This window comes from Bactrocera dorsalis, chromosome 2 (genome assembly GCF_023373825.1).
Source record: "Bactrocera dorsalis isolate Fly_Bdor chromosome 2, ASM2337382v1, whole genome shotgun sequence".
NCBI classification, from domain to species: Eukaryota; Metazoa; Arthropoda; class Insecta; order Diptera; family Tephritidae; genus Bactrocera; species Bactrocera dorsalis.
In genome coordinates, this window is record NC_064304.1 from 509001 (window position 1) to 530378 (window position 21378).

The following is a 21378-nucleotide window of genomic DNA, read 5'->3' on the forward strand; positions in this document are numbered from 1 at the left end:
TACTTTTAAGCACCGCTGGCATAATTTTGTGTGTTTGCGTTATTTTCCTTTGTAATTCTTGCTGTTGTGTTGCTGTAATTTGAATGGTGTTTGTGCACACCGTTTTTCGTCGGCGCTGTGTCGTGATGTAGTGCACTGTAACGAGCGGTAAAACGCATCAACGCCTCCAACAAGCCCAACAGCTGCCTTCGTCCTCCTTATTGTTCGTCTGTGGCATGCAACTGAATGTGGCATAGAATCGCCAGCGTCATGAATTAGCATTACATTACAGTACAGCACTTTTATGCCCAAACAATCGATTCCATGTAGTTATGATGTAGAATCTTGTTTTTGACGTACAGAAATCGCCTTCCTCCGTTGGCGCTGCTTAGCGCCGACCCCTGTTGTTGGCGTGTATATTTAATTGCTTTCATTATTGAAGCCATTTATCGTGTCTTAATTTGGCTTTTGTTGTTACAGCACGTCAGGTGCTGCACTCACCTCATTGGATCGGCTCGACTCGGCGCGGTTCGGTTCAATTCGACTGTTAAATTCTTGGTAATTGTCTTTTAGGTAGAGCAGAGAGTTAGCCGCGGAGCGATGAGCCGATTATTATTTATTTATGATATTATTTGTAAGAATGAATGACGGACGACGAGGACCGTCTAAAAGCAAACACCATTTTGCGACGTGCTAGAACATCAAAACAGACTGAATCTGATTGTAGGCGACGCACAATATTTTCACCAGATTTTAAGAAAATTAACTTGTATCTTAAAATATTCCAGTCATACAAACATGGAATTTATGCAACGATCATCATGGTGACAGGACATTTTTTATCAAACCATAGAAAACGAAATCGGTCATATGTCAAAACCCTTCAGGTCAGTTACCAAGGGTCCGTACCAAACTCAAAATTAAGATGAATATAAGCTATATAAGTCATAGTATTGTGTATGCACATATTTGACGTTTTGGTGCTCGAATTCGACTGATGCCCGTCCCCTAGTTTTATTACTTTGGAATGGTACGAGTCGTATTTCGGCTTTGATCTCCTAAGTATTTTGTAATTGTGTAATTTTATCAATTAACAGCAATTTAGTAAAAGTATTAATGGGTACTCGAGCCAAATGCTTCTTAAGGAAATGCATTGACGTCTTGACTTTAGTTTTTCCGTACAATCGTACCTCGTGCCGAAAGCGCTTTTCTTGATCAACTCTTTGTGATTATTTGTTACTTTGCTCTGAGTGTGTTATCATCTTTTACCTCCAAAAGTGCTTCGTTTCTAATGGATATTAGCACTTGTCTCACATTCCGCCACTAATTTCATTATACTTTATTAGCGGCGATTGATTGCTCAAAACAGAAATTTATTATGACAAGTTCGTGACATAAGCCGTTAGCCGTTTGCTGTCCAATTGGCGAACTGGTTGTGCCGAGCTTATCATAAGCTCTTCGCACTTTCGAATCAACCAATTTAGTAAATGAAGTCTTTTCTTTTTTGTGCTTGCCTTTTAGACAATTTTCCTGCACTAACCGGTGCTACTCAGTTGTGGCAGCAACAGCAGCAACGGCAGCAGCATGACAGCAACATGATTACTTCGTGAGCAGCAATTAATGGAGCGATTTAAACTCATTGCGAGCGTTTTACAAACATTAATGTGCGAATGTGCACGTAAATAGAAATTATTAACCGAATGAAAGGCGAAAAGACAAACTAGACCACGAAATGAATAGAAGCCAAAAAGCCGTGGCGACGTAATGGAAAACCTGAAGCCGGAGTGACCGTAATTATTTCTGATTATTTGTAAATTACACACACATCATTACGAATACTTGGAAGTGGCTGCTTGCAACGCGCGCCAGCCAGCAACAAACGGCTTTGATCACATCATAAAAATTAACTGTTATATTACAGACAGTAGAAATGAAAAACAGGACGCTTACAATGTTCGAGCGGCCGCAACTAGTAAGACGGCAGCTTTCAGTCGTAAATACCACACGCTAGCATGCGATAAGCCGCTTTGTGTGGCAAACAGCCGGCGGCAGGCGGCAGGCCACATGAGCTTCCAGCGTCAACACAATGTGCACATACCTGTACACATTTTCGCAGATAAACTTGATGTAGCGCATGCGTACCATTAAACACGCGTCTGCGCGCACATGCCCAACTCGGTGCCGGCTCCGAAATAGCGCAACGTGGTCTCATAAATGGCATTTACCATGAATTTGCTCTGAAAAGTGATTAAAAATGTTATGAACCTTTTGATGGCTATTGTTGTAATTGCCTCGGCGGAGTGTTGCAATTAGCGACGCGTTAGAAACATGTCAATCAAGTTCCACTGCCTTGATATTACCACAAACCACACCGCGTATGTATGTGTATGTGTGAGCATGTATGCAAACAACTTGCGTCCGGCCAGCATACATACGAGTACATATGTACGCGGGACGTGCAGAAGCGTACGTGTAAACATGTCAGCAACAGCTTATGAAGTAATTAGCCTCAATTTGCAGAACATTCGTCTGTTTGCTTTGCTGATTATTATGATGATTATGGTAATTTAATTAAAAACTGTTCATCTCCACACTTATGGCCGCAGATGTACGCCGATATACGGCCACAATCACATATGTATATATGTACCTAAACCATTGTGCAATCACACACACACACATACATACATATGTACATAGGTATATTGCCCTGAGTATGATATGTCAAAGATTCAAACAATTCGCGCTTTAGAGCTAATAATATTTGTAGCAGGCCATTAATGTCAGCCCAATTAGCATATAACTAGGAAATAATAAAGCTCGCTTGACTCAAATTTTACTTCGACTTTGCATGACTCATTTCAAGTCGCTGTACAATCCAAACCGGATTGTATTTCTATACTTATGTACTTCCTGACATCACGCACAACTTATTACTCACTTTGCACACAAGGGACTCACTTTCCACTTGGGGACCCGAACTACCAATTACTTTGGAAAACTAAACTTGCATATTGTCCCAGAATCCACCGAAATTGAAATCAACCTTACTTCAAGTTGCACTCAAACGCATTTTCGCATTGAATTCCAAAAATTTCGCATTAGAAAGCATTGAATATTACTTTATACCTTGCAAAGTACCGTTGTATCGGTTACTAATACCACAGTAAAAGCTCGTGGACATTCGAACTATTGTTTATACTGCAACATGTTGCTATCTAACGCTTCTAAGTATCACCGAACACTAATCGAGATAGTTTGACGAGACGAGTTGAAATCCGAGGAATTATCAGTCCGTCCGAACGTGTAAGCTGCAACTTGAGTAAAAATTAGAAATCTTGCTGAAACTTGATACTTTGGCATTGCAGACAGGCGCAATCGGACCGCTGCAACGCACACAAAACGCCATTAATCAAAACGTGTAAAGTGCTGTAACTAACTACTAACTACTAATCGGACTACAAACACACCTATGACCAAAACTCTTCCAAATCGATCAGAAGCTGTTCGGCCCCTAAGTACCGAATATGATGGGGTCCGAGCATTTGTAAGCGGAGCCATTGCTATAAGTTAGAGTGCAGAAATTAATCTTCAACGTAATTATCGTAACCAGCGTATCGTTTTATTCAGCGATAGTCAAGCGGCGCTAAAGGCGATATTAGACCTTTGGATCCATTTATGTGGATAGGGATCACATCACTTCAATAGCGCTCAGCAAGTTCCTGTAATTCGTAAGAGTGTTCGACCTTTGGGAGTACATGTGATGGCGAAGAGGGCACAAGACCTAGACTAGACCTAGGGTCTCTAGGTTATTCTATATATTGTTTAATCGCAATACACGCGTTGCTGTTTGAATTCTTTCTTCTAGTATGCACGTTTAGTATAAATAAGTGCATAGAAATTAAAATTAAAGCGTATTTTTTCGAAAATGAACGGTAATACTAAGGCATCCCACGAAAATGGTTGGAATATGTGGAGTTTCTTGTTATCATATAACATGATTTATAAGCGTTCATGTAGAGCGACTTACAGAGTGTGATCATAATAAAAAGACATATAGGCCCAAACCAATAACAATTACAAGTTCTACAAAGCCAGGGCAAAAGAAAACGAATTAACGAACAACTTTTTTTCAGTTAAAAAAGAACTTGATATCAAATTACTGTAATAGGGCTAAAGCGGGAATAAAGTCTTTTCGAAATGAGTTTTTATGACTTTCAGCGCAGCGTACAAGTTGGAGACCTACTTTGGTGTAAAAACTCGAAAATATTCGATGTCTGCCACTTAATTAATTGCCCGAAACTTTTAACACCTATCAAGATTAACATCTGCCGAAGACACCGTCGCATAAAACTACCAAATATTTAAAAAATATTTATGAGTTCCACCGGAAATGGAAGTCGATTAACTGTGAATGCCACAAAGCCAGCAAAAATGAGCGGTCTCAGATACCAAACTGGGCGCGAGCGCGTTAAAAATTAATTGGCTGAAATACTAAACTTTAGCTAAATAATCAACAGCACACGCACAGACACACGCACACGGACACGGTGATTACAGCAGAGAAAACCAGAATCAAATCAAATACGTGGTACGCATTTCAGCGTAAAAACGGAATTGATGGCAATAAAAAGGGCCGGTAATGCGACACCTGTGTCCGTCCGTCGGCCCGCTTGTGTTGGCGTATTAAGGCGTGGGCAATAGCAGTGCGCTGACACTTAATTGTATGAATGCCCGTTTGCATGCCGGCGCATGAGAGGCTGGCAAGCGCACCGCTTGCGCACACATACACATTGACATATGGCATGTACTGCATTTCTTGCATATTGAGTTGTTAGCCCTTTGGTGTGCGAGCCGAATAGAACGGGGTTTAGCTGTCTGCCGCCTCATTACGTCTGTTCGCCAATGATGCAATCGCTGCTCAGCTTCTGCTCGCCGTCGCGACTGCGCACAGTACAGCAGCCCAATTGCGCACCTAGACCTTTTGTCGCCAAAACCATTGGCCGCTAAATCGCACCATTCACTGGATGGACCTGACTTTTCGCAGTGCGTAGATGCACCGCCGCTGGGATGCCGCGCGTACGCTAATCTCGCGCTCAACATCAGTTTACGGCAGCTCGCGTTCACACAGCCAGTAAAAAAGGGAAGAGCAATAAAAGTGTAGCCTCGCACCAGACATGGCGGCGCGTTCCTATGCAAAGGCAGTTGCTCCCTCACAACCCTCCTGCCGAACTCCGGCCGGCGAGCGACCAAACAAGCCACTAACTAACGGCCGACTATCAAGATATTAAGAAGCCGTAATTCTTCGCTGCCTTAGCTTAATGCCGAGTGACCCAAAGTGCCTCGCCATTCAACTTTTGATACCAAGAAATACGCGACTTGTGTGCAATTAATTAAGCCAAACGCTTATGCTTTCATTTTTTAGAAAAAAGGTTTTAACAACTCTAATTAGTTGTTGTTTCGGGTAAAAAACATGCAACAATGTGTTTTAACATACCCAATTGTCCCAAATAGTACACACATACACACACATTCACGACATATACCCACCATTTCGGTTTCGGGTTTCGGTCATTTGTTGCTAATCGGGAAGAATTATTGTGCTGGCGAGGGGCTTTTTACGGCAACTAAAGCGCGGCTTTCGGTAAAGTGTTGCACGAAATTGTTCCGAGAATCGCTTGGCGACCGAATTCGTTGCTAAACTTTTAGTATATACTTCATATGCATGTCCATACAACAGATTCTCTACCTCAACTGAAGCTATGTCGGGAGGATTCCTTTTGTAAGTCAACATCATATATATACGTAGTAAATATGTACATTTCTGGGTACAAGGTGTCTGACCGCAGTATATCTTTTCCTAGTACTATCATAGAATATAAATTATATAAAGTTTTCACTGCTACCCAGGCAGATTTACTACCGTAATACTAAAAGTGTGGCCAGTCGACGCACACTTTCGCGAGTAAAAAGTTTTGTATAGTAGACACCTTGAAATTTTTCACCCGCCTTCAATTCGTACGAATGGCAAAGTGGCTAATCTTCTGTGGGCTATAATCTATGACTCAGCTTAACACCGATTTTGAAGTGAAGTTTTATCAAAACAGTTCACAGTTTCTTTTCTATTTTTGTACCTAAAAATGCATCGCTTAAATTCTCTTCACATAGTTGAATCCACCAGATGTGTCTTCAGAAATTAAGAAATAAGGAGACACTTTAAAAAATGTTGTTAATAACAAAGCTTACAATTAAGAAGTATGATCTGATTGAAGGCATGGCCCTGGTGACCATATTATTATTTTTCTTAATTTAGTAGAGCTATAAAAATGCGCCTGTGTGCGTGTGTAATGAGTAATTCGTTTTCTCAGCTTAGTTAGATACTCTTAAAAGGGTTTGACGGTTCTTTTCATAAAAAAACCAAAAAGTCAGCTCATAAATTTTTTATTCCTTTTTATAATTTTCTTTAATAGTGCATATTCCATTAAATGGTGAGCGTGACATTTTCTATACTAAATCTCACGCGCCCAGCAATGGCACTTGCATCAGCTTCTTGTTTTCCATGTATATGTGAACATGTTTGTGTGTATACGTGGAGCTATTGGCGCAGTCATTGACTCTGGTATTTTTTAATTACCTCACGGGAGCCTGGTTCCTGGTACTCTGTATTTGAACTTCCGAAAACTCTGAAAATCGGTGCAGTCAGTAGCGTTTTCGGCGATGCTGTTCGTTTTCATAACTCTTATTCATTTCCCCGTAAAAGACGATTATCTCTTTATAACGCAAGGGTAGCGCCTCTAATCTCGCCAAGGCCGTGCAAACCGTAACGTTTCATTTCATTGTAACTGTGTTTGTAACCCTGCGGTGAAAGTGATGAAAGACTTGGATAAATACATAAAAAATTAAATCATACAAACACTGTGTATGCTCAACATTTACTTGATAAGAAAAGACATAAAATTGATAGTGTTCTCGTATCTTTATGGCTTCTGTGTCGAGCACACGGTCCACCACTCAGTCATTACACATTGACCAGGCTTAGTGCAAGGCATCTTTCATACATACTTTTTTACAGCGGTAATATTTGTTTTCGGACACAAACTATAGATGAGTGATCCTGATAATACTTACTTGTTTTTGATATAAAAACTTTAATAACCAGCTCAACCTTGAAGTATTCGTTTGTGAAACGTGTTTTCTCTCATATTTGAGTATACTTCACAAGTAACACAAACGCCAAGATGAGAATATTGAATAGCTGATTGTAAAGGTACTTCCATTCTCGACAGATACCTAGAAAGATTTAAAATGGGGCACATTTTCACAATAACTAATATGAGGTAACCGTAAGGAATCGGCATGCTGTGGTCATAACTGTAATTATGTAAAGCTAAGTGCATCCAGTGAAGAACAGATACTTCCATCGAACAGGAACAAAATTTTTGCTTTATATCAGTAAGTAAGGATCCAATTTTTTCCATCAAAATCTTAAGGGGGTATTCTAGTCTAAAAATTTAAAAAAATCGGAATTTTCTTTTTTATAATTCGATAGTTTTAATATTATAAAATATCTCCTTAAAAGGATTTTTCAAAACTCAAATTATTTTCAAAGTTATAGCCATTTTAGTGACGTGACAACTAGAGCGGTTGAGCGAATAACGTAACTCCGTTTTTTGATGCGGTAGCCACAATATCTCAAGTTCTAATCAGTCGATTTATTTGAAATTAGCATGAATATTCTTTAAATATATCTCTATCACTAGAAGCAACAAAAAATAAAAATTTTAAATTTATAATATTTAAAAAAAAAAATCAACAAAATTGAAAAATTAGAGAAAAAATCGACCTTTTTTTTGTGCAGCCGCCATTTTATGAAAAAAAAAATAAATTTTTAGTTTTGCTGCTTCATGACATAGCGACATTCGTACTCATTAAGAATCTGTCATTGTTTTATTTTTCAGATGACGACAAGTTTAGAAATCATGGCGATGAGGACACGGCCTCTTTTTCCCCCCTTTTCCTCAAGGACACATAACTTGATGATTTTTTTTTTTTATTTGAAATTTATTTTGTGTACTCTTCTAAGTTTAATAAACAAATGATAAAAAAACGGATAGTAAAATAATTTAGTACTTCTTTTTTATTAATTGTTGAAAAAAGCTTGAAATTCGAGCCTCTAGACTAGAATACCCCCTTAAAGCAATTAATCGCGCAATTATGGATCGACTTCGCGCTTATCTATCATACAAGGATTCTCAAAGAAAGCTTTACACAAACAGGAAGACATGAAAACTTTCACTTGATTAGAAGTCATCCGTGCCGTTTTGTCGCGCAGCGGCAACTCTTTTTTTTACACGGTAGATACGTTCCTCAGAAATCCGTATAAAAAATGAGGCTTTTCTTATAGTAAAAAAATGGCGGATATGTTACATGCCATCTGAAAATCATGTAAGATGACATAAGGAACTATATTTACTTCGAAAAACCGTGTAAAAAATGTTAAAAACTATAAAATTTCAGGTATGCATAGAAATTGAATGTTCATATAGCATTTTATTGAGCATTAAAACTTAAAATACATAATTCATACAGGTGAAAAATTGGTAAAGTAAGCAAAAAACAAAAGAAATCTGTTAATCCAGAACTAAGAACAGGAAAATTGGAATAGAAATAAGGAAAAAATATTTACATAGCTACATAATTATTCGTCGCTACTTGATAACATGCGCAATTGTTTGCGACGAACTGGACTAAAGTCGGTATCATCGCTGGAGATATCCATTTCAGCAATGTAAATATCATGCGAACAAAATGTGTCGATAAGCGTTATCGAATAAGGGGATTTCCCAGTTACTACTATGTATGTTCATTTCAGCAAAGGTGCTAAGTGTGGTAAAAACAAACATTACAAGACAGTGATTTTGAAACCGTACTAGATTAAACATTTTTTACAAAATTTTTCTCAACTGTGCAACTTCAAATCTGTGTAAAAAGAAACCGTTTAAAAAGAGGGTTACATGTACTTAATTGTAGAGAATTATGCATAGAGCACTACATATCATGCTACGAGTTCGAAATCAGTACGACGCTCATGTTCCTCGCGTCTTTGCGGAAAAAGAAATTTCATCAAGACAGACCGATAGCCAAGCACCTGGCTTTCGACTCATATATATATATATATATATATATATATGTATATAAATCCATACTTATTTTGTTAGGTTCAGGTGTTATGGATATGTGAACAAAACTATGACACTATAACTATGTAGCAACTTGTTGCCAGCTATATTAAGCACGATAAAGATAGAGAAAATAGAAATCGTGTTTTAGTAATAAAATTGTCATTTCATGATTTTCATTATATATCGTAGATAATATTAGCCGTGTAGAAATTTCGTATAAATACTGCTCGCACTCCAAGTTTATTCACAATTCCATTGAATATTCAGTTAAAATGGCGACCTTCAACAAGATTTTCTTCATTTGCGTCTTGGTACCCGCCTTACTGATGGTAAATATTACACAAATATTCAGCAATTTGCACTATATTTGATTATCCTCATTTTTCAGGCGATCGTCCTACCAGCAGTTACAGCGGAAGATTCAGCCGAATATTCAGTTTTGGTGAAGAGGGGTATCAATCTTGCTAAAGTGGTGAAAGTAGTCAAACCAGTAGTAAAGGCACTGGCACCTTTATTAGCAAACATCTAAACCCGAAACAACCGAAGCGTACATTATCTTTAAATTAAGCTTTGTCAAATTTTTGCAATAAATGTTGCGAGCATATAAAAAAGTCTTTAAATTATTTATTAATAACCTACAAGGGATGCACGTATTCTTTGGATAAATTAAAGATTTCGCAGGAATTTAATAACAAATATGCCCCGGGTCACGATTTCACATATTATTGATTGCGAAGACCATAATGCTTATTTTGAAGCGCCATTTGTTAAGCGCAATTTCAACAATTCATTGAATTACGCCCAACTCTTTTTTTACACGGCAGATAGGCTCCTCAGAAATCCGTGTAAAACAAAACCGTGTAAAAAAAGAGAAGTTTCCTATAGTAAAATGGGGGATCGTTCCATGTCATCTGAAAATCGTGTAAGATGAAATAAAGAACTACATACATATGTATATTTATTGTGAAAACCGTGTAAAAAATGTTGAAAACTATAAAATTTCATACAAATGCATACAAATTAAATGTTCATATAGCATTTTATTGAGCATTAAAACTTAAAATACATAATTCATACAGGTGAAAAATTGGTAAAGTAAGCAAAAAACAAAAGAAATCTGTTAATCCAGAATTAAGAACAGAAATAAAGAAAAAGATTTACATAGCTAAATAATTATTCGTCGCTACTTGATAACATGCGCAATTGTTTGCGACGAACTGGACTAAAGTTGATATCCATTTCAGCAATGTAAATATCATGCGAACAAAATGTGTAGATACGCGTTATCGAATAAGGGGATTTCCCAGTAACTACTCTGTATGTTCATTTCAGCGAAGGTTCAAAGTGTGGTAAAAACCAACATAAGTACAGAACAGTGATTTTGAAACCATACTAGACTAAAAATTTTGTACAAAAAAAACTATTTTTTTCAACCGTGTAACTTCAAAGGCACCGTGTAAAAAAAGCGTTGGGTGTCCTTTGAAAAGGAGACACTCTTTCTTTTTAATACGAGATATTTTTATTTATTTTTACCTGTTACAATGCATACACATTCTTTCCGATGGATGTAGCGAAAAATGTTTGAATTGAACACGTAACTGGTCCGAGGATTGTTCGCATTCATTTTAGTTTTCAAGAAATGGCACAAAAATAAGTCAACAGAATAGCCTGTGAGATTTGCTATAGAAAGTCAAAGAAAAAATGGAAATTGTAAATAAAACGCAAAATATTTAATTATATCAATATTTAGTTTTTCGCCTTCAAAGCAATCCCCACCAGATACAAAACCCTTATGCCAACGATTTGCAATTTTTGGGATGGCCTTCAGCTCCTTGAGCGAGTTTTATTTTATCTCTTCTATCGACTGGAAATGGTTTCCACAGAGCGACAATTTCAGTTTGGCGAACAAGAAAAAATCACACAGAGCCAAATCTGGAGAATACAATGGTTGATCAATTTTATTCTTTGCGTTTTTGGCTATAAATTCAGTCACAACCGTGGCTGGATGCAATGGTGCATTCTCATCGCGTAAAATCCATGAATTGCTCTTTCACAAATCCGGCCATTTTCGACGGATGTTTACATGCAAACTCAATACGACCGAATACCGAATTGTTTGCATGTCGAACTCATAAACTCATGTCTCATCGGAAGTAAAATACTCTCTTTAAATGTGGGCTCGGAATTCGCACGATCAAGCATGTCCAAAGGAAGCTGTTTAAGGTACTCTTTTTTGAAAAAAATCAGCTTTATCGGGACGAGACGAACAAGAACGCGTTTCATACCGAAAATATTCTCTTTTATCATCCCTCTAACACTTTACTGACGATTTTCAAGCACCTATTCTTCACTTTTTTAATATTTTCTTCAACCGCCTTTGAAGGCTTTGTACCACTCGTCGGCTTGTGTTTCTGAAAAAAAGTATTACCGTAAGCCAACATTCGCATTGATTCCGCACTCGAAATTTGGTTAGATTGCCGTCTTGGGGGCGGCAAAACGATCTTCGCTGTTTTTTATTATTCAGAAAAATACTTCAACAAATTTTTCTACAAAATTTATTATAAAAGATAAAGAGTTGTACACTCACAATGTAATAATCTGAATAACAATGAAAAAATATTAATTTTTACTCGAATACTCTTCAGTCTTTGAAGTTGTCTTATAACGGATATGTCACAGTTGAAGCATAAGACAAACTGTGAGAGCGACACATTGCGACGTAGGAGTGACAAAAAGAAAAACAATATCTTTACTCAGTCGTCGCGACGATTCGGGCAAAAATTCCTGCAAATTGTGTCAAAAGTGTACAAGATATAGGGCGAGAATGGGTTTTTTTTTTCGTCCTTCTGTGGCTTTTAATAAGATGTCTTGTAAATTTACTATCAATTTCCTCAAAAACCGTATTATGAGACTTTTGGAACTTCAGAATTTGCGTGGCTTCTAGTTCCTAAATTTTATATACTTAATGTCGAAGATATTTTGTAAAAATTCACTTTTGTTCGAACCACCCCATGAAACTTGTAGGTGGGTAGATAAAGGGGGCGGCAGAACATCCTTGGCCCCGGGCGCCCGAAGTTGTAGCTACGCCACTGGATATGAAGTTCCATTGTTCACATACTCATAAAAAATCTCGCGCTTTAATATATGGCTTTTCTTCGATATAAAGAAGAATAATATAAAATATCAAAACGATAAACCACAAAACTATCGTTATTATCAACCTGTTCGGAATTCTATTCCAGCATATATTAGGTCGTTCACTACGTAATTCGTTTACTTTTATTGCGACTTTCTCATTGCACAAGTCATTGCATGAATTTTTATATTCGCCAATTTAATCCAATGAGATTGATCCCATAAATTTTGATCCTTGCAAGCACTACTTCCTTTCTTCTTTCACAAATCAGGCCATTTACGACGGATGTTTTCATGCAAACGCCTCAATACTAATTATTGAAGGTCTGTCCCTCCGGAACGAAGTCATGAGCACCAAACCACGAATATCGAAAAAAAAACGATTAGCATCACTTTGAATTTTTAGTGCCTTTGGCGTGATTTTTTTGGGGTTCGACTCGTTTTTCCCTCCATTCCGATGATTGTTGACTTGTTTGCATGTCAAACTCATAAACCCATGTCTCATCGGCAGGCTCCATAAATGTGGGCTCGGAATTCGCAAATTCACCTTTATCAGAACGAGTCGAGCAAGAACGCATTTCATAGCGAAAATTTTCTCTCTTACCATCCCTCTAACACTTGACTAAGGGTTTTCAAGCACCATATTCTTCATAATATTTTCTTCAATTAAAGAGGTCGATGGTCGTCCAGAACGAGGGTGTCTTCAACGATCTCTCGAACGTCTTTGAAGGCTTTGTACCACTCGCCGGCTTGTGTTTTGGAGCAAAGGGATTACCGTAAGCCTTTTCCAATATTCGCAATGACTCTTCACACGAAATTTGGTTAGAAATATAAAATTAGAGACAAATTCTTTGTTCGATATTTTTATGCATTGTAAAAAAATCAACGCACCACTGAGGTGTGCCTACATAAACAGCTGCTGCAAGCATTGCCATATTAATTAAGGACAGTGTTACCAACTTAGCAAAATACATTTTTTGAAATATCATTAACCGCGAATTTAAATTACAATTTCCGAGTTTATGCCACATGATTTTTATGTAAATATCTCGGAAACGAAGTAAATAAAGTAATGAAGCGAAGTGAGTCTACGATCTATAAAATAACATTATAAGATTGTGACCCAGCCACTATTTCGGAGAATGCAAAATATGTCATCAAATTACGAAAATATAAACTGTTAAATTATAACCTGTTCTTACATGTTTAGTTTAATTATATGTCTCCAGATGATATTTACTAAAAGCTTTATTTAGAAACCTAATTCCGTATGCCGTTTTGTAATTTGAGCACGATAAATATAGAAAAAATAGAAGTCGTGCACTTGCAAAAAAACTTTTATTTCATGATTTTAATTTTGTACACATACATAATTTTATTTTTTTACTTAAGAATTATAGACTTTAGTCGTGTAGAAATTTCGTATAAATACTGTTCGTTCTCCAAGTCTATTCACAATTCAATTGAACATTCACAGTTAAAATGGCCACCTTCAACAAGATTTTCTTCATTTGCGTTTTGGTACCCGCCTTACTGATGGTAAATATTATAAATATGTTCAGCATTTTGAACTATATTTGATTATCCTCATTTTTCAGGCGATCGTCCTACCAGCAGTTACAGCGGAAGATTCAGCCGAACATTCAGTTTTGGTGAAGAGGGGTATCAATCTTGCTAAAGTTGTGAAAGTAGTCAAACCAGTAGTAAAGGCACTAGCACCTTTATTGGCAAACATCTAAACCGGAAACAACCAAAGCGTACATTATCTTTAAATTAACCTTTGTCAAATTTCTACAATAAATGTTGCGAGCATATAAAAAAGTCTCTAAATTATTTAATAATAGTCGGCAGGATATTCTAGAATTTGCTTGGTTAACTTGAAAATTTAGGTGGAACTGATAGTTTCGTACTGCATTATAGGATGTCTCGATAATTAATAATTTTTAAATCTTCAGTTCCCACTGCTTTTCACAAAAATATAAGCTCATATAGACGTTCAAGGAGTATTTCTTTCGGAAATCAATTATTTTAATTCACATTGAAACTAATAACCGTCAATTCCTTCTTCACAAGCTTGAGGCCAGGCGTAATTTCGATCGATTTCGTTGGAATGTTTCTTTTTATTCGAAAAAATCATAAAAATCATAATGTAATAAATAATAATATATTAGGCCGTAGTGCTAGTACATCCACATCTTCCCAACAGACAACATAACCTTTGTTTGGTAGATAAATTTATATTCTCAGCAATCTCTTGAGTTGTTTATTCGACGATTTGCATCGATGAACGACTTTACTTTCTCCACATCGTCCCTCCAGGACGGGAGACATCATCAAGATAGAAATTGACGGAACGAAGTTTTACAAACCAATTTCGGTATCGCGGCATTTGGTCAACACATCTTCTCCATACACATCGCATAAATTTCGCCTTGCTTGAACTGCATTTTTACTCTCACTTTTGTAATAAAACAGTAAAATATGCTGAAAATGCTGTTTTCGATATTCCATCTTCGATGGAGCACCAAACAAAAACTATTGCTGGAAATTTAAGAAATTTTTTTGTGGACAAGCTCTACTATATCAGCTGCTCGAATATATGACATACTACAGGACCCGTCCACGCTTCACTGTGGCTGATACATAGATAATACTACTCCTACCATCTACATATGTATATGTATATGATTTCTATTAGTTGGATTATAACTATTAGTTAATGAGATATAGCATTTTTGTGAAGCAACTTGTGTTAGTTTACAAAAAATGGATCATAAAACATTTCGTGTGTCAATAAAGCATTGTTTTTTTGGGGAAAATACTGTTGAATTTGGGCTCAGGGAAATCCACCGCTGAAAAGACATTTGCTAAGCTGGAAACAGGCGAAATAAACAAAGTAGGCGGCTCGCAAGTTCATAATCCAATAAAAACAACGAATAACTGATTCTGAGAAGTGTTTAAGTGCTCTCTAATCGGAATAAAGTGGGTAATAGAAACATAGCTCCATCATTTCCCACTGGAGTCCAATCGACAGTCATTCTAGTGGACTGCACATGATGAACCGGTTCTCAGGCGTGGAAAAACAAAAAAGTCGGCTGGAAAAGTTATAACATCAGTCTTTTGGGAATCAACGACTGATTACTGAGCCAGTTATAATCTACTTCACTGCGTATTTGGTTGCAGTTCATTTCTTCTGTTCCAAATACTTAGCAATTGCATTATTTTTTAGAAGCTAAGCTACCTCTCCACCAATTTTCAGCCAAATCGGTTAAGCCGTTCTTGAGTTATAAATGATGTAACTAACAACAACTTTCTTTTATATATATAGATGTGAGGTTTTTTTTTATTGTTTTTGCTTTGTTTTTTTTTTTTTTTGAAGAAATGAAATATTCAAATATGCCTACAAACATGAATCTTGAACAAATGCTTATTTGAAATATAATTTTTGTATTTATGAGTTGTATTAAACTTTGACATAAAGAGCTAAAAGGTATCCTATGTCCTTAGCCTGGTTCTAAGCTACCTCTCCACCAATTTTCAGCCAAATCGGTTAAGCCGTTCTTGAGTTATAAATGATGTAACTAACAACAACTTTCTTTTATATATATAGAATTAAGAAATGGAAAACATTTTAAACTGTTTTCCTGACTTTCTAGCTCCTCTACACACCAAGTGCTACAGCAGCGCCCAATGAGGAGCGTATTGTGGTCAAACGGGGTTTAATTGGTATCGGTATCGCCGTTGCCAGACCTCTTTTTTAGATGCTAAAGAAAATTTAAGACCCCTACTTATTTTAACAATTTATAACAATTGCAAATTAAGCTGAAAAATATATATAAAATATTAAAAAAAGATTTATGATATCGGCAAGTGATGTGGGGCAACCTCGATAAATCTCTAATGGGGTTGGGCGTCTCTTATAATAACTTTATTAATAACACGTATAAAACTCACTCCGTGCTCAACATGTCCGGTAAGTGTTTTAATACGCTCTCTATATAACTACTACTTCTACAATTTTATTTCGAATATGAATTTATCCAGAGCATGTATTAATATAAAGATAATCGAATATATGGCCATATTTGAAGAATTCAATGCTGTTTCTTATATTAATGTGTGTGATCAAGAGTTTCACAACTGATCTATCGGAAAACATTCTAGGGACATAGACAATTTCACTTTTCCAGATCATAAGGTAAGCCCGTTTAAAGTTTCTCGTAGTAAATATTCATTTCGAAGAAGTATCTTCAGCATATTAGAGATAGAGAAAGGAAAGAACAATTAAACTAAGAATAATTAAATTTTAATTATAACTTTATTTAGGTCTCAATCATTCAATCAGATAATGGATGTCAAATAAAAGAAATCAACTTGTCTTCGATCGTTTGATTTAAATTGATTATTTTAGAAATAAAAACAAAAATTGAAGCTGCTAAGTTCTGTGACATAAAGATCAATCTGAAATTCATAATTATGGCATTGCTATCACTTAAATACCTGATGCCGAATATTGCGTAATTGTTTTTGAATATATTCTCCATTAAGATCTATATAATTTTGCATGCATTTGAACCAATTGCCGAAGCACTTTTGCCACTCTGATTAAGGTATCTCCAAACCAAGTATTCTGAACACATCAACCGCTCCTTCAGGTTCGTAAAATGTTTGACATCTTAAAGGGTTAGGGGTAGTCAGAGGCACGAAAAAATGAGAATTTTCAGTAATTTTTTTGCTATTAAATCATTTTATTTTACAAAAGTAGTAATATGGCATTATTATAGAAAGTGTTGATTCATCTAAAATCAGTCGGACAAAAAAAATTTGTTTTATAAATAGATAATCCTGGGTCTGATCGAACGATTTTATTTATTTTTTTTCAAAAATTAACAAAATGGCGGCCTCAGGAAATTTTTTTCTAAATTTTTGGGAAAAAATCAGCATTTAATTGGTGTTAAAAATCCTTCGATCAGGCCCGAGTTTATTGTGTATTCTAAAAGCTGTATAAATTTCATTAAAATGTACTGAGCGGTTTTCGAGTTACAGTTATCACCAGTTCAAAAATATAGTTTTGAAAAAACGTGTTTAAAGTTTGCCTGTTTGCTTTGAAATTCCCGAGCTCTCTTTATTATTTGTCGAATAACTCAAAAACTAATTATCGGATCAACGTGAAATTTTCAGAGAATATTTTTAAGATATTACACTGCAAAAAATAATAATTTTTTGAAAATTCTAACTACCCCTAACCCCTTAATTTATTTTGTTGATAAGGAAGTAAAAAAAGTAAAAAGGATGACTTATCAAATCTATGTCTTGAGTGATTCATTTTCGGCGGATTGGTTTCTCGATTTCTTGAGAGACAACTGACAAACAAATAATTGTGTACCACTTAGAATTTACTTTACGATAAAGTTGTGAGAATGTCACATTACAAAACTAGGGTTGCCAAATCCCGAAAAAGGCTTAGGCGTTGCTTACACAAGTCCAGATTCAGCTTGTTTCACCTAAATCACATTTGGTACATTTTTTCATAAAAAAAATGAACAAACAATACTTGAACTATCGAAAAAAAAATATAACATCAAATGGGTTATTGAATTGTATTTATCCGCATAACAATTTTGTTGCTTTCTAGTGATTGAGAAGGGAAAGTAAATTTTATAAAAATATAATAAGCACGATAAATATAGGAAAAAAATCGTGCACTGGCAATAAAACTTTTATGTCATGATTTTAATTTTGTATACATATGTATGTATATAATTTCATTTTTTTACTTAAGAGTTATAGACTTTTGTCGTGTAGAAATCTTGTATAAATACTGTTCGTTCTCCAAGTCTATTCACAATTCCATTGAACATTAACTGTTAAAATGGCCACCTTCAACAAGATTTTCTTCATTTGCGTTTTGGTACCCGCCTTAATAATGGTAAATATTATAAATATATTGAGCATTTTGAGCTATATTTGATTATCCTCATTTTTAAGGCGATCGTCCTACCAGCAGTTACAGCGGAAGATTCAGCAGAACATTCAGTTTTGGTGAAGAGGGGTATCAATCTTGCTAAAGTTGTGAAAGTGGTCAAACCAGTAGTAAAAACACTACTACCTTTAGTGCTCTCCGGCTAAACCGAACCGAAATCGGAATCTTTATTACAAGTATATTATAATTATCTTTGTCAAATTCCTACAATAAATGTTGCGAGCAAAAATTTAAAAAACTCTCCAAATTATTTATTTATAACTTACAGGATATACAAGGCTTTCTTTGGTTAACTTTAAAGATTTAACAGGAATTTATAGTTTAACCAATATTGTCAAGTACACGACGAAGAAAAGGCGGACATTTCGGCAAAAAGGAAGCTTAGGCGTCGAACATAATGCAATCTTCAATCAATCATATTGTAGAAAGGACAGATATTGCGATGCTCCCAGCTGCGGTAAAGTACCATGAAAGACGAAAGGTCTAAATGTTTTAGTTAGTTTCTCTGAAATTGCTTCCGCTTCCTTTCGTCGTGCGTTCGACAAACCAATATTGTCCTAATCTTGTGTTGTTATATGTACTTGAACTCAATGTTTTTGTGGAGCAGAAATATTCCCAATCCGTATGTCTGTTCCAAAGTTGAGGTGGTATGTCGATTTCTTTCAGTTGGCGATTTAGGATTAGATACACTGGTGAGTTGTCCGAATTTAAGTTCAATACATTTTCCTTAGTGATAAAGTCCATGGATATTTGTCGAGTGAAAGACCCTTGTAAAATGCAATGAAAACCCCACCGACAAATGGTCTTCACAATGAACAACTCCTGAAGTCGAGATTCAGGTCATCCCTATAATAATAATCTATAAATTCTTGCTAAATCTTTAAGTTATCCAAAGAAAACCTTGCATATCTCGCAGGTTATAAATAAATAATTTAGAAATTGTTTATATATGCTCGTAACATTTATTGTAGAAATTTGACAAGGGTAATTTTAATATAATAAAGATTCCAGTTCCGTTTCGATTTAGCCAGAGAGCGCTAACGGCACTAACGGTAGTAGTGTTTTTACTATTGGTTTGACCACTTTCACAACTTTCCCAAGATTGACACCCCTCTTCACCAAAACTGAATGTTCCGCTGAATCTTCCGCTGTAACTGCTGGTAGGACGATCGCCTTAAAAATGAGGATAATCAAATATAGTTCAAATTGCTGAATATTTGTGTAATATTTACCATTATTAGGGCGGGTACCAAAACGCAAACGAAGAAAATCTTGTTGAAGGTCGCCATTTTAACAGTTAATGTTCAATTGAATTGTGAATAAACTTGGAGAACGAGCAGTATTTATACAAGATTTCTGCACGACAAAAGTCTATAATTCTTAAGTAAATAAATGAAATTATATACATACATATGTATACAAAATTAAAATCATGAAATGAAAGTTTTATTGCCAGTGCACGATTTTTTTCCTATATTTATCGTGCTTATTTTTATAAAATTTACGTTCCCTTCTCAATCATTAGAAAGCAATAAAATTGTTATGCGGATAAATACAATTCAATAACCCATTTGATGTTCTATTTTTGTTTCTATATTTCAAGTCTTGTGTGTTCATTTTTTTTATGAAAAAATGTTGCAAATGTGATTTAGGTGACACAAGTTGAACTTGAATTTGTGTAAGCAACCTCTAAGCCTAGCTCAAATAAAACGCCGATAATATCGGACCATGCTGTTAAATATGAGCACGTAGGTTGCCTTTTTCCTTTTTCGGGATTTGGCAACCCTAGTTTTGTAATGTGACATTCTCACAACTTTATCGTAAAGTAAATTCCAAGTGGTACACAATTATTTGTTTGCCAGTTGTCTCTCAAGAAATCGAGAAACCAAGCCGCCGAAAATGAATCACTCAAGACATCGATTTGATAAGTCACCCACCGTATAGTCCTGTTGCCACCATGTGACTTCTTTTTATTTCCCCATGAACAAACTAAATTAAGAAGTCAAACATTTTACGAACCTGAAGAGGCGAGAACACTTGGTTTAGAGATACCTTAATCAGAGTGGCAAAAGTATTCCGCATAACGTTTTTGTTGTTAAAAGTGTTGTTTAAAAAAAATATTTAACATATGCACGATAAGAAGAATTGTACTTAGTCGTGTACTGGCAATAAAACTTTCATTTCATGATTTTAATTTTGTATAGATATATAAATTCATTTTTTTAATTAGGAATTATAGACTTTTGTCGTGTAAAAATCTTGTATAAATACTGCTTGTTCTCCAAGTTTATTCACAATTCAATTGAACATTAACTGTTAAAATGGCGACCTTCAACAAGATTTTCTTCGTTTGCGTTTTGGTACCCGCCCTAATAATGGTAAATATTATAAATATTTTGAGCATTTTGAGCATTTTGAACTATATTTGATTATCCTCATTTTTAAGGCGATCGTCCTACCAGCAGTTACAGCGGAAGATTCAGCAGAACATTCAGTTTTGGTGAAGAGGGGTGTCAATCTTGGAAAAGTTGTGAAAGTAGTCAAACCAGTAGTAAAAGCACTACTACCTTTAGTGCTCTCTGGCTAAACCGAACCGGAACCGGAATCTTTATTTCAAGTACATATATTAAAATTATCTTTGTCAAATTCCTACAATAAATGTTGCGAGCATATACAAAATTTCCCTAAATTATTTATAAAAAACCTGGAAGGGATGAAAGAATGTTTTAAATAACTTTAAGATTTAGCAAGAATTATTATTAATATTATAGGCATGATCTGAATCTCGACTTCACGAGCGGTTGATAACGAAGACCATCTGTCGAAGGATTTTGTATTGTCATTTTAGAAGGGGAAAACATTGCCTTAACCAAAGCTCAACAATTTGTTAGATATGTAATTGTTTGAATTCAGCAGGTAAATATTCCGAGGATTACCTGGGTTCATCTCAGTTTTGAAATAATTACATCTGATGATGAATTCCAGTGAATGTTACCTCGATTTGAGATCAGAAGTCCAAGGAATGCTTATTTCAACAATGAGCTAATTTAAACAAGTTTGTGGTATGAAATGTCGTCTTGTCGCCATTAATCGATAAAT

At 35.7% G+C, this 21378-nt stretch overlaps 5 long non-coding RNA genes across 5 annotated transcripts; 4 read left to right on the top strand and 1 right to left on the bottom strand.

Moving 5' to 3' along the window:
* The first annotated feature begins 9173 nt into the window (after positions 1–9173).
* LOC125776315 (uncharacterized) lies at positions 9174–9772 on the top strand. The gene is made up of 2 exons (XR_007421629.1): positions 9174–9490; positions 9550–9772. It is a non-coding gene; the product is annotated as an uncharacterized LOC125776315 (long non-coding RNA).
* Positions 9773–13639: 3867 nt separating this feature from the next.
* Positions 13640–14117, top strand: LOC125776317 (uncharacterized). Its single transcript, XR_007421631.1, has 2 exons — positions 13640–13835; positions 13895–14117. It is a non-coding gene; the product is annotated as an uncharacterized LOC125776317 (long non-coding RNA).
* A 3957-nt stretch (positions 14118–18074) lies between these two features.
* LOC125776316 (uncharacterized) lies at positions 18075–18517 on the top strand. Its single transcript, XR_007421630.1, has 2 exons — positions 18075–18225; positions 18285–18517. It is a non-coding gene; the product is annotated as an uncharacterized LOC125776316 (long non-coding RNA).
* A 701-nt stretch (positions 18518–19218) lies between these two features.
* LOC125776314 (uncharacterized) lies at positions 19219–19890 on the bottom strand. Its single transcript, XR_007421628.1, has 2 exons — positions 19512–19890; positions 19219–19452 (listed from the first exon to the last, which is right to left on the bottom strand). It is a non-coding gene; the product is annotated as an uncharacterized LOC125776314 (long non-coding RNA).
* A 313-nt stretch (positions 19891–20203) lies between these two features.
* LOC125776313 (uncharacterized) lies at positions 20204–20958 on the top strand. The gene is made up of 2 exons (XR_007421627.1): positions 20204–20657; positions 20726–20958. It is a non-coding gene; the product is annotated as an uncharacterized LOC125776313 (long non-coding RNA).
* The last annotated feature ends 420 nt before the right edge of the window (positions 20959–21378 follow it).